The sequence below is a fragment of the Schistocerca americana genome, chromosome 5 (assembly GCF_021461395.2).
Source record: "Schistocerca americana isolate TAMUIC-IGC-003095 chromosome 5, iqSchAmer2.1, whole genome shotgun sequence".
NCBI lineage: Eukaryota > Metazoa > Arthropoda > Insecta > Orthoptera > Acrididae > Schistocerca > Schistocerca americana.
Genome location: NC_060123.1, coordinates 474,052,896 through 474,065,902, shown reverse-complemented (window position 1 = coordinate 474,065,902; position 13,007 = coordinate 474,052,896).

Below are 13,007 nucleotides of genomic sequence, written 5' to 3'. Positions count from 1 at the left end.
AGACAGTGGATCAAGTTTGGACCCCGTATCTATCGAAACACACCGCTTGCGACAAACTTTCACCTGGGCTTCCATCGGACCCGTGGTAGTAATGAAAGGTACTACGTGAACGTTATCGCAGCTCACTTTCATCCCTTCTGCTTCCCCAATGACGCCGGAGCCTTCCAGCAGGGTGACTGTCCGTGTCACAAGCTCGAAATCGTGCTACAGTCGTTTCAGGACCATAACGTTGATGTTTTGGCAAACATGGATCACATCCGGGACGCTAACGAAAGCCAGCTCGGCATTCACAAACCACCGATCCGTAAATTACGAGAATTGTGTAGAGATGTAGTGCCACATACCTCTGGAAACCTACTAAGGCCTGGTCGAATCCATGACACGCAGAATCGTTGGTATACTGCATTCCACGGCTGAAGCAGCGCGCTTTTAAGCGAGTTGTCAAAATATTTTGGTTCATCGGTGTAGCTTAAACTTCTTGCTGGCCGCTTATTGTAGGATACTGGTGCGCTGTCTCAGTGTTTGTCCATTCTCCGCCTATGTTGTCAATTATGAACGAATTTTAGGGCAACTGTATGAGGAAATTGAAGACCATAGTAACGAGAAGGAGCGGAAATGGGAACAGAGAGAAACTTAACATCAGGACTGATGATCCGGAAGTAGATTAAGTTAATGAATTCTGCTACCCATCTCAGACGGACCAAGGAAGACATAAAAAGTAGACTAGCACTAGCAAAAAGGACATTCCTGGCCAAAAGAAGTCCACTGGTGTGAAACGTAGACCTTAATTTGGGGAGGTAATATCTGAGAATGTATGTTCGGATACAGCTTTCTGTGCTAGAGAAACATGGACCGTGGGGAAACGGAAAAGAAGAGAGTCGAAGTATTTGAGTTGTGGTGTTACAGAAATGGTTATGAAAACTGGATGGAATGATAAGGTAAGCAATGAGGAGGTTTTATGGAGAATCCGTGAGTAATATATGGCAAACAAAGACCGGATGGTAGGACATGTGTTAAGACATCGCGGAATAACTTCCATGATACTAGACGGAGCTGCAGAGAGTAAAAACCGTAGAGGAAAACAAAGACTGGAATACATCCAACAGATAATTCAGGACATAGGTTTGCAAGTGCTACACTGAGATGAAGAGATCATCACATTAGAGGAATTCGTGGCGGGCCGCATCAAAATCAGTCAGAAGACTCTTGACACATAGAAAAGGATATTTTTCTCCCAACCCCGAGGTGCAACTTCTCTCACCGAAGTTCTCAGAAAGGAGAGTAACATGTTTCCAGCCCTGCCTCTAAAGAAACTAGGCGGAGTTCACGGATACCTTGTGTGTCCGTTATTTACATCAGATGGTAAGAAAAGAAATTTAACGTCATGACATAAGGATTTTTCTAGGTCGTATTATCGGCCATTTGATCTCCTATTCTCAACCTCACTCTTTCAATCAGATTATCTCTTATATCCAACGTTCTCAGTTAGTACGTTGGGTGTATCACAATTTCCGTCTTTCCTTAAAGTTTTCGGCCTACTTGGCTCCCTCATTTCCATGAATTCTGCTCTCTGATTTCAGTTGCAACATCATTCCCAGACGAAACAAATTTCTTGAACTACAATAATCTGGCACAGTTATAGTCATTAAATAGATTAACAAAATCCTTTTTATAATTTTTTGTCATTTTATTCTTGTCGTTCTACGCGGGAATGGGATACCAGCGGTTATATTTAGGCTTCCTTCATTAAAACAGTTAAAATGTTTTGAGTGGTGTTAGAATTGTTGTTTTTATAAAATAAAAGCACAGATGGTAAATTACGATTGTTAAAATCCTTCTCATTTCGGCTTTGTAAATACTTTCAAATGTGTAAAAAATGTTTGTGAATTCCTAAGGGACCGAACTGCTGAGGTCATCGGTCCCTATATTTACACACTACTTAAACGAACTTAAACCAACTTATGCTAAGAACAACACACACACACACACACACCCATGCCCGAGGGAAGACTCGAACCCCCGGTGGTAGGGTCCGCACAATCCGCGACATGGCGCCTCAAACCGCGCGGCCACTCCACGCAGCTCAATAGAGTCGAAAAGGGAGTTTGTCATACATAGTTAAGGCGGACGGTCGCATATTAAAATAAATTGCAATTTCTCGAATAGCTACAACATTGTATATCACTCACATGTAAAATAGCGTTCCTGTCTTGTAAGGGACCATGCTACTGGTCATCATCGATTTATGATATTTATGGAATACTCATATGGAGAGCTTGGTCAGAAACTAGTGTGATGGAAGTGCGGAGCTCCAGACGGCAAAGTGTTTAGAGCAAGTAGCTTGTTCGGCGCGTGGCACGGGCGAAGTATGAGCTATTTGCGTTAGTGTAGTTGGCGTAGAGGAAAGAGTACGGAACGGTAGCCCGCTAGTTGTGGGCACAAATCACTACCCAGAAGTTTGTTTATTTTTCATTTTTACTTTACTTACACTGCAGATAAACTAAAATGATGCTCAGTATATTTCATTTAGCAATATTTTGATTGTAGACATGAAAAGGAAAGGGAAAAGAATACTTGGGACTGCAATAAATTTCCGAGAAACGATTCTACTTACAGTGTCCATGGTGATTCTGCAAGTAGTTTTCCGAGAAAGAAATTTAGTAAATGCGTGCGGGACTTCGTACTCTGTTAGTTTAGAGCAGTGCTCGTCAGCTGCATGCGAACAATAGGCTCCCTACGGAGCTCATTCACTTCTTAATTCTTGACCGAGTAACGTGAATTTTTCGAGAACACTGTAAAAACACATTGAGCTTACTGCTTTTCAACAGAACCTTAATACAACCATGTAACAGAAAAATCGCGGTATTTATAACGTGTGCAACATGCTGGGAGAATTGTCGCTTCCCCTGTTTTTACAATGAAAATCGCCCGAGCATATGTAAATAATCAACTGTAATATAATAGAATCATATATTTTAAATTCAAAGTTTTCGTTGATGCCTTAAAATACCTTCCTGGAAATTTATTTCGAATCCCAAATTTCCATTTACCTGTCTTTTTCTAGACTTATATAAAAACATTAAGCTCTACAGTAAGTAAGCATTATCTCGCTTTATTTGCAGTGTAAGGTAAAATCTGAAAGGAAAAGAAATAAGAAAACGAGTTTCCACATAGAATAGTGATTCGAGCCCCGAGCCCCTGACTAACGTTCTGTACTTCTTCGGCTGCACCAAACACTGAGTGGAAACTCTGCTAACATAAATGGTTCATTCCTCATTCGATACTCTCCAAAAATACTAGTTTCTTTTTTTCAAAGAGAAAAAGCTTAGCCATCTGGAGTCGCGACGTCTGTCACATTCATTTCTGCCAAATCCCCGCATACATCATAAATTCGCTCGCAATCGGCGATAATGAATAGCCGCGGTCGCCTTGTAGATACAGAATGATATCTAGCCAGCTAGTCGTGTGATGTTGGTAGTTAGTCCAATATGGTCTTGTACGTACATTACATACGTCGCATGTGCAAGTGTAACGTCACAGCTATTCAAGAAATACATTGTGTCACGTTTTGTATATTAATATGTGGTCACCCACAGAATTTCAACAACATATGACTAATGCAAGTTTTGATTGTAACCCAAATACATTTGACGGGTCACACGGAATTGACTTGAAAACGGCTACACAGCAGCATTTGTGCTATAGTGAAGAACACAAAATAAGATCATATCTTAACCCATTACCGCCAACCAGCACTCCAGATTATTCCGATTCAGAAAATTATTCTCTGATTTATTAACGCATCTCTGTCAACCGGGCTATCCTTTTGCTCACAAGGGAACCTCCCCATTGCACCCCCCTCAGATTTAGTTATAAGTTGGCACAGTGAATAGGCCTTGAAAAACTGAACACAGATCAATCGAGAAAACAGGAAGAAGTTGTGTCGAACTATGAAAAAATAAGCAAAATATACAAACTGAGGAGTCCATGCGCAAGATAGGCAACATGATGGACAATAAGCGCTCAGGAGCGCCGTCGTCCCGTGGTTAGCGTGAGCAGCTGCGAAACGAGAGGTCCTTGGATCAAGTCTTCCTTCAAATGAAAATTTTAATTTTTTATTTTCAGACAATTATTATCTGTCCGTCCGACCGTCCGATGGGAGGTAACTGCGCCGTAGTATGGGGACGCTACACCTAAACGAAAAAATTTGAAAACGTTAAGAACATGTTTTGACAGAGCACAGGGAAACTGTGCGACTGTGAAACTGTTGCATTCATTTGTTGCAGTTTATCTGACAAAATCTTTATGTTTTCATCACTTTTTTGGGAGTGATTATCACATCCACAAGAAAACCTAAATCGGGCAAGGCAGAAGAATCTTTTTACCCATTCCCCAAGTGTACAAGTTAGGTAGGTCGACAAAATATTCCTGTCATGTGACGCACATGCCGTCATCAGTGTCGTATAGAATATATCAGACGTGTTTTCCTGTGGAGGAATCGGTTGACCTATGACATTGCGATCAAATGTTTTCGGTTCCCATTGGAGAGGCACGTCCTTTCGTCTACTAATCGCACGGTTTTGCGGTGCGGTCGTAAAACACAGATACTTAACTTATTACAGTATACAGAGACGTCAATGAACGAACGGACAGATTATAACTTTGCGAAAATAAAGAAAGTTAAAGTTAACTCTTCACTCGAGGGAAGGCTTGAACCAAGGACCTCTCGTTCCGCAGCCGCTCACGCTAACCACGACACCACGGCGCTCCAGAGCTCACGTTATCCTTGTTGTTGCCTATCCGGCGCATGTACTAGTCAGTTTGTATATTTTGCTTATTTTTTTCATAGTTCCACACAACTTCTTCCTGTTTTCTCGATTGATTTGTGTTCAGTTTTTCAAGACCTATTCACTGTGCCGACTAATAGCTAAATCTGAGGGGGTTGCGATGGGGAGGTTCCCTTGTCAGTCTTTCCCACAAATTGGATTCATCGATGATTATGCGGAGAAGTTCCTCATATCTTATCACACCAATGAATTTTCGGCGTGTGTCTGTATTATCACATCCCAAACGTTGCCAGTCTCATCTTTTCCATTATTCCGACAGTCCATTACCCATTTTCATAAAGTCCTGTGCTCCAGACGTCCAGTCTCAGAATAATTTTTTTACAAAATTGAGTCCTAGTAGACTTTGGCGAGTAATACCGTTTTTACCTGTTCTAGCCAGCTGCTTATACAGTTCTTGCTTCGTCTGTTATGCTTTATTTTGCTTCCAATGGAGTAATGTTCCTACGTCTACCATATGGTCCGTAATTTTTATGCTAAGTTTGTCGATAATCTCGATTCTGCTACTTCTTCATCCCTGTCATTCTTCAGTTTACCCTCAATCCATATTATATGAGCACTGTACTGGAAATTTAATGTTAGTTTTGAATTTTTCTTTTATTATCTTCATTGATTCTTCTATATACAGACTGAACAATAGCGAGGAAACAATGCATCCGAATCTCACGCCATTTTCTATACGATCTCACTTGGTCTTTCTTCCTTATTGTTACCTAAGAATTGTTATACATATTATAAATGGTAATGACAAACTCCATTTATCATTTAAAAAAATCGGTGTAGGCGGACAGCTGAACATAACATACTAAGTAGTACAGTACATATAAGACACATTCTGAAAAAGATAGTTTGGAAAACCACCATGAGGGGCGCCACCGAATGTTGTTGCTGGAAATGTTGAAGAAACGCTAAGAAGAAACAAATTCTGTGCTAGAATTGGTCTCTTCCTAGTCGGTACTAATTTCGCATAGAGATTTCTGTGGTAAGTTTCGAATGGTACAAGAAATTCGAGAGAAATGGGTGTTGCAGCCCACCACGTTTTTCGGACTTGAGGCCTTTTTTTTTTGTGTTTCATACACTTTACAGTTGTCCTGTATATCTGCTGCCAATACCACTAAAAATGCAAACAAATTTTTCCGCTTGTCTAACACTGATGTTTCCTCGTCCGCTGTACAGTTATAGCGTGAAACCTGTGCTATAAACGAAGGGTACACCATCCCACTTTCGCTACAAATGCTGACAACACTGTTCAGTACCACCTTTTCGTATTATTCTTAAGACTGTTGTGAGTTACATACGCATGTGCAACAATGTTTTGGGCCGGCTTTAGGTTTTGTCGCCATCTCCTTTCATTCCACGAGGGACGAACTTACCAGCGTCCCTTTCGCACGAATATTCTGAAAAACAGAAGAGGCGAATTTTAACAATTTCCCCCTAAGCCCATCTTTACGTAATATCTTATACAAAGTAACCACGAGAATAGGCGTGTAGAGAAGATTTATCCCACGTAAGTGACCGAAGGAGACCTGATTGCCCATTTTTTAGAACATGAATATCTGCCATCATTATCAACGGGACGTGAAAATGTAAAAACCCTTTTTCTGACCCGTTGGCCGCATCCAATGAAGCTCTATCCTTTTTTTTTATTTAGGTAGGTGCACGGCACGACAGGCCGTCACAGCCCAGCCGGACCAGTATTTAATGGAGTATGCATTTTGCTACGCTTTTTACGGACCGCGTCGGTCTGTTCGCTACAATTATTATCTCCGAGCAGCTGACTCAATAATTAATACGAAATTAAGGGGTTTGTTAAGCTTTACCGTGTTGGTAATACATTCTAGTTTCTGCTGTGAGAATGCTGATATCACTTTTCATTGCCATGGGAAGAATAACAACATGTATATTTTCTGCCACAGTTAATACCATAATAGGCACACCGTAACTAAATGTGGACTTTATTTACATGTTAGCCTTTTATTACGTGTAGATTGGGTGGTTATAGATATCCTCTCATATACATAATGCACTATGAATTCGACAGTGTCTTGGAAGCTCATTCCCGCAATAATATGACGTTTCTATTGATACCATCTCGCGTTAGTAACTGAAATTGGAAGGAACTAAAGAAGTGGGAAAGAGAGGCTGGAGACAAGATTGTTTAGCGCCTTCAGTGTACATGTATTTCCTTTCGTTAAAAAAATTCGTTTTTGAAATGGAGAATATTATGTCAGCAAATTTAAGAAGTTGTAAACATAACATCTGTGTTCTACAGCATTATTGTATTTACCTTTCCTGCAGTCATAAAGACGTGTCATGCGGCTCTTCAGACTCAGAATATGAAATTGAAGAACCCACCAAGCATTACCCATCTAGATTTTCCATTGTTTTCTTTAATCGCTTAAGACAAGTGCTCCAGGTGTACCAAGTGCTTTTGAAAACGTCACGTCCCATTTCCTCTCGTAATCCGAGCTTGTACTCCAATGACCTCGTTTTCGACGAGACGTTAAATTCTAACCTTCCTGCCTTCGGAAGGTACAGACAAATTGTCACAGCCGGATTCCTATTCCATCCCCGTCCAACAAAACATGCTCCGTGTGCAACTAAATCTGTTCCATAACCATCAACTTAGTCCCTTGCACAGAATTCATTAGATTATGAACTGGGTGGCTGAACGTTACGGGAAAGGATGTCCCACGTTGAAAATGTGCCATGTATGACGTCGGAATGTTGTGGCTAGATTCAGCGTATGGCATGAGTCATATTCGAGCAGTATCCTACAGACAGGTGGGGTAAATAGCAGGACGGTTCTGGTTAATTGACTTTGAACATGGGATTGTAATCGGTACAACACCCATGGTTTACGCACAGCTGGAAAAAAATTCTCCACCAAGGACTATGTTCTGGCGTCAGAGTATATTAATTACGTGCAAACTGCGGGGTAGTGCTAGTGATTCATTTGTCACGGTCACTCTAGGATACAACGCTGTCCCGCCTACGAATACGGACCCTTATTGACCAATATCAGCCATCTGAATAGGGTCACACGATGAGCTTGCGGGAAGCTGGAAGGACGTAGCGAGGGGTAGTTGCACATGTTGGGCACAATATATCAGTGGTGTATTGCAAAAATTATTACCTGAAAACAGAAAGTATGAGCGTACAGGAAATAAAAATTAAAAGTTTCATGAAACTCGATACAAGATGGTAAAATGGCTAAAAAAATCCGAAAAGTTGAAGAAAACTGTTCTTAAATAAGTAATGTTAAATGAAAAATTTGCAACACTTAAGAGACCTATCGTTTGCCTTATTACGAGTATCGATTGCTGTCTTATTTTTCGAATTTTATCGAAAAACAAGTAAGAATCACGTTCACTCTAACTCGTTAGTATTCTCGTTCCCATAATAGATATTTACTGTAAATATAAACTGAGGCAAGTAAAAAAAGGTACTGTCAATGGAACGAAAAACTAGTCCAAGTTGAAAATTTTTACTTTTTGTTCATTCGATGAGTAGTTTTTGGCTGAGATCCATTTTAATTAAGTCGAAAACGGCATTTTGGAAGATGTCAGAAACGTGCAGTGAACATTTTACAATGCATACAGATACGCATATCGCATGCACTGTAAACGTTCGCTTCACATATCAGACATATTCGAAAATGCCGTTTTCGACTTTGTTGTGATGGTTTGAAAATGGGTCATCGAATGAATAACAAGTAAAAATATGCTACTTGGACTGGTTTTTAGTTCTATTGATTAACGGAAGTTGGTGACCGAAGCTACTCCAGCATTCCTTACAGTAACAGTCTTAGCCTCATTTTATTCGCAAACAATTGTGCTACCATGCTATTAAATAATTTTTACGATGTTATGAACTCTAAGGATAAAAACTGACTTAGAAAAATTTGTACCTTCTTTTATATTTTATGAAATTACCGCTCTTAGAAAGAAACCTCTGATATCTTTTGAGGACTAAGGAAAAATTGCTGCGATCTTCTTCGGCTGAGATAGCATTTTTTCGGTTTTTCTTCCCTTTCTTTAATTTAGGACCGGCGCACGCTCGCTTTGAAAACTAATTCTAAACTGCCCGCGCCTGCATAATCTTTGATAGTTTCTCTTCTGGATCACTTACAAAAGTCCTTTCCTGCTTACTGTGGGGAAGCTTGACGAGATAAACACGAATGCTATAGTCATTTTTACCTTAGAAGCAAAACAGCCCCAGAAATATTTGATTTAATGTAAGTCACATTTTGTATACGTTTATCAACGTTGTAATAATTTTGTGTTATCACAACAGTATTTTTTAAGTAATATCTTAAATTTTTTCTCAATTAATACTTATTTTATACTTGTTGCTGGTTTCTATAACACTTACTTCATTGTTATGGTGCTTAATTATTGGTAAAAATTAAATAAATGCAACATATCAGAATAAGTTTAAATGTTTTCTATTTACAAAGTATCTCATAATATTGTATTAAATTATACATTGATAAAATTATTCATCGAATGAAATCACTGTTTTATTTGGGGGACAGTAATCCCATTCATTTCCTTGTTCTCCCTCTTCCATATTTTCGTGAAGAAGTGTGTTGAAAGAATCTAGAGATTCTTTGTCAATATTTTCACACTGTGGCTGAACAATATCTTCTTTGAGAAGCTTGTAGCAAGCATCAGCTGAGTTTTCGTATATTTTCAAGTTACAAGCAGTGTCAAAGTTTTCACGTTTGCCGCACAACTCTTTGTGAAGAAACTAATTCTAAAAACATTACTATAGGGCCTTCCGCTGAGAAGATCTAGCCGGATATCGAAAGCGCTTTTTTATAAGACATCGATACATCTCGAAAACTGGATAATATTTTTTAATTTTTCGGACAAGTACTTTTTCGGCATACCAAGGGCTACACTTACAGGAAATAGCAAATAGGAGTGTGAATGTTAACGATTTATAGTGAACCTGAGTTTATCTGGTTTTTCGATAAATCTCGACACGTAAGAAACTAATCGATATTGATAAAAAGGCAGTCGATAGATATTTTTAAACGCTACAACTTTCTCATTTAAAATTTTTTGATTGGGACAGATTTTACATATTTAAGAGAAACATTTTGTGCAACTCTGATGACTTTTTTTTAGCTGAATTCGCTATCTTGGATCGAGTTTCATGAAAATGAATGTTTGAAATTTAACTTCCTCTACGCTCATGTATTTGTTTTCAGACAATATTTTTTGCAAATTTAAGATTAGGCAGTCACTGAACGCCTAGACCACGAGACCATGACACCGCCAAGCAAGGCCACTCTGATGTCTTGTAAGAGTCAACAGGAGAGTGCAATGGCACAGTTGTCTTCAGTGGGAGCAGATGTATGAGTAGGAATGTAAACATGTACTGTGCAGACCTGGTCAGCGGCTTATTCCACAGGTCATTTTCCCACGACAACAGCTGCAACCCCAGGCTTCATGGTGTGAGGAGCCACAGGTTACAATTCGCTGTCACATTTTATGTCTCTAGAGAGTAAGGTAACCAGTGTTCACTAAATTTCACAGGCTAGTATCCCCGCGCATCTGCTATTTCTTCTACGGAACAATGCACGCCCACGCACTGCTGCTGCTGCGTAACGTCCTCTTCATGGTGTACTAGAAATGTTCTGGCCAGCAAGTTCACCCCTACCTCTCGCAAGTCGAATGTGTGTGGGATATAATGTAGTGAGAACGTACTCGTTCTCCAGAGCAAGAACGATCGCCGAGCTGCAAGATAAGGTGCAAGGTGTCTGAGTCAATCTATCGCAGGACAGCATTCTCACATTAACGACCATTTGCAAGCACTAATAGACACCAACAAAAGATGCCAGGTGCCTGAGACAATCCATTGCAGGACGGCATTTTCACCTTAACGACCTTTCGCGTGCAATAATAGACACCTACGTTGCAGATATGGAGGTGGGAATATACTATGTATTGATTGGACTGTTTGGACTGCTTTTACATTGACGTGCATTTCACTTCATCTGGATTTGTTGTCATTCAATCCGACAATGACGAACTACCAGCACATAACTTGGCAATAAAGTGAGTTTTTCCATTACACTAGAAGTACCGGACTTCGCCGTACCCCTAGTCTTACCATGTGGGTCATTTTTGATCCACAGTAGGAAACCACCGTTTTATTCATATCTGGGTGGTATTTTCAGTCCGCCATGTTGACAGTACGTTCAGAAAGACTCTAAAGTGTAATCAAAGAATAATTTGGTCTCTAAAATTAATAGTACACTGTCAAAAATAAATCCCCAGAAACATACTTTTATTTTTATTTTGAATTTTACGGAAGAAACTCTACAGTCTTTCATCACTCAACATTAAAACAAGTAAATAAAAGAATATTACAATGTTTTTCTTTATAAAAAGGTTGAAACACAATCTAAACATATTGTTTATGTGAGTACTAATAGTTTTTTTGATGTTACAGACAAATTAAGTACCGGGTATTTGTGAAAGATTGTAAAACACAGCTGGTGACTAAAATGCTTTGCGTGTTTTCTTGCTTATTGTAATCGAAGAACTAAAACATAAGAACAAAAAACTTCGGTTTATAATTATAAATATTTGGAAATATATAGGAACACAGACTAGACAGAGCTGCCTAAGCTGGGATGGGCTCACAGTTCAAACATTCAACAAGAGTTTTTGCTTGGCAGTTTTTACACACATATTTGTTGCACTTCAAGCATATATTTGATGTTTTATTCCCGTTTGTTGTTTTCTTGTTTACAGGACACTTGAATTTGATAAGACCCTCTATTTACATATTAGTCAGTGCCAGTATCGAGTAGCTGCAAGGGGAGATTGGCTCCTTTCAGCTGTTTGTAGAGGGCAGCAAGCTCATCTGCTACTCTGAGGCTGAAGTCTCGGTGAGAAATCTTAGAGGCAAGTAATTTAAAAATTGTATGAGTGTTGATCATGACAAGGTCAAAAATATGGTAAAAGACATGCACAGGCCACTGTGGGTACCAGCTCGGACACTGTAGCGTCTAGCCATTTGGTCAACTGTGTCGACTCCACCCTTAGTTTCACTACAAAACTTCACCGTTACTGTACGTTCCTTCTCAGTCATCTGACATCAAGCACGCATGTTACTCATAATAAGAATTTTTTTCGTTTTTCCCTTGGAATGCTGGGAGAAGACTGTCGTCTGACTTGCAAGTATGTTGCATACAACGCGTTGTCTCCACTTCGCCTCGCAGGAGGGACGGACCTCTTTGAGTAATCTCGGAAAGTGCGAGCTGAACTTGTTCCATTCTGTTTCATTTCATCTGCCAGTTTTACGGAGGTGAAGAAGTTGTCAGTCGTAATGTTCCATGAGGGCGATGCGCCTGACATCTGCTGCCGTGTAAGGGAACTATTTGCAGTATTCTCGGCAGCAATGTAGGACAGGTGGAGGGGTGGGGGAGGGGGGTGGACACAGCTTTCCCACCATATAGTATGTTACTCTGTAGCTTCCCAGTGTCACTCCGTCGGTCTTCATATCGCCAGTCCACATAAAATGGAAAGCCGCGCTGATACAAAGTATCGCCTGACTTCCAAATTCTTCGTATTATGCGTTCTTTTTGGCACAAAATAATGTAATATACTCCAACATCTCGTGAATAATGTTAAGGCACGCCCAGAAAGTACTTAGTGTTTGACAATTGATGTTACTGCTTTCAAATTTCCTTAAAATGTGTATGGGACAAAAATGAGCCACATGGTAGTACTTGCATAACAGATATGTTTTTCATACTTCTAGGTGGGATGGAGGGATGAAATTTTGGTGAGTTTCATAACCCTATATATGATGAAAAATGACGGAATATTTGGTCCTGCAATGATTATCCGGCCGTTGTGGCCGAGCGATTCTAGGCGTTTTAATCCTAATCCACGCTGCTGCTACAGTCGCAGGTTCGAATCCTGCCTCGGGCATGGATGTGTGTGACGTCCTTAGGTTAGTTAGGTTTAAGTAGTTCTAAGTCTAGGAGACTGATGACCTCAGATGTTAAGTCCCGTAGTGCTCAGAGCCATTTGAACCATTTCAACCATGTAGCAATGATTATGGAGGGGGAGTAGCGCCCTCGAAAAACCCTTGTGGGTGAAAAGTGATCCACGTGGTACTTCTAGTGTTAAGGGTGTT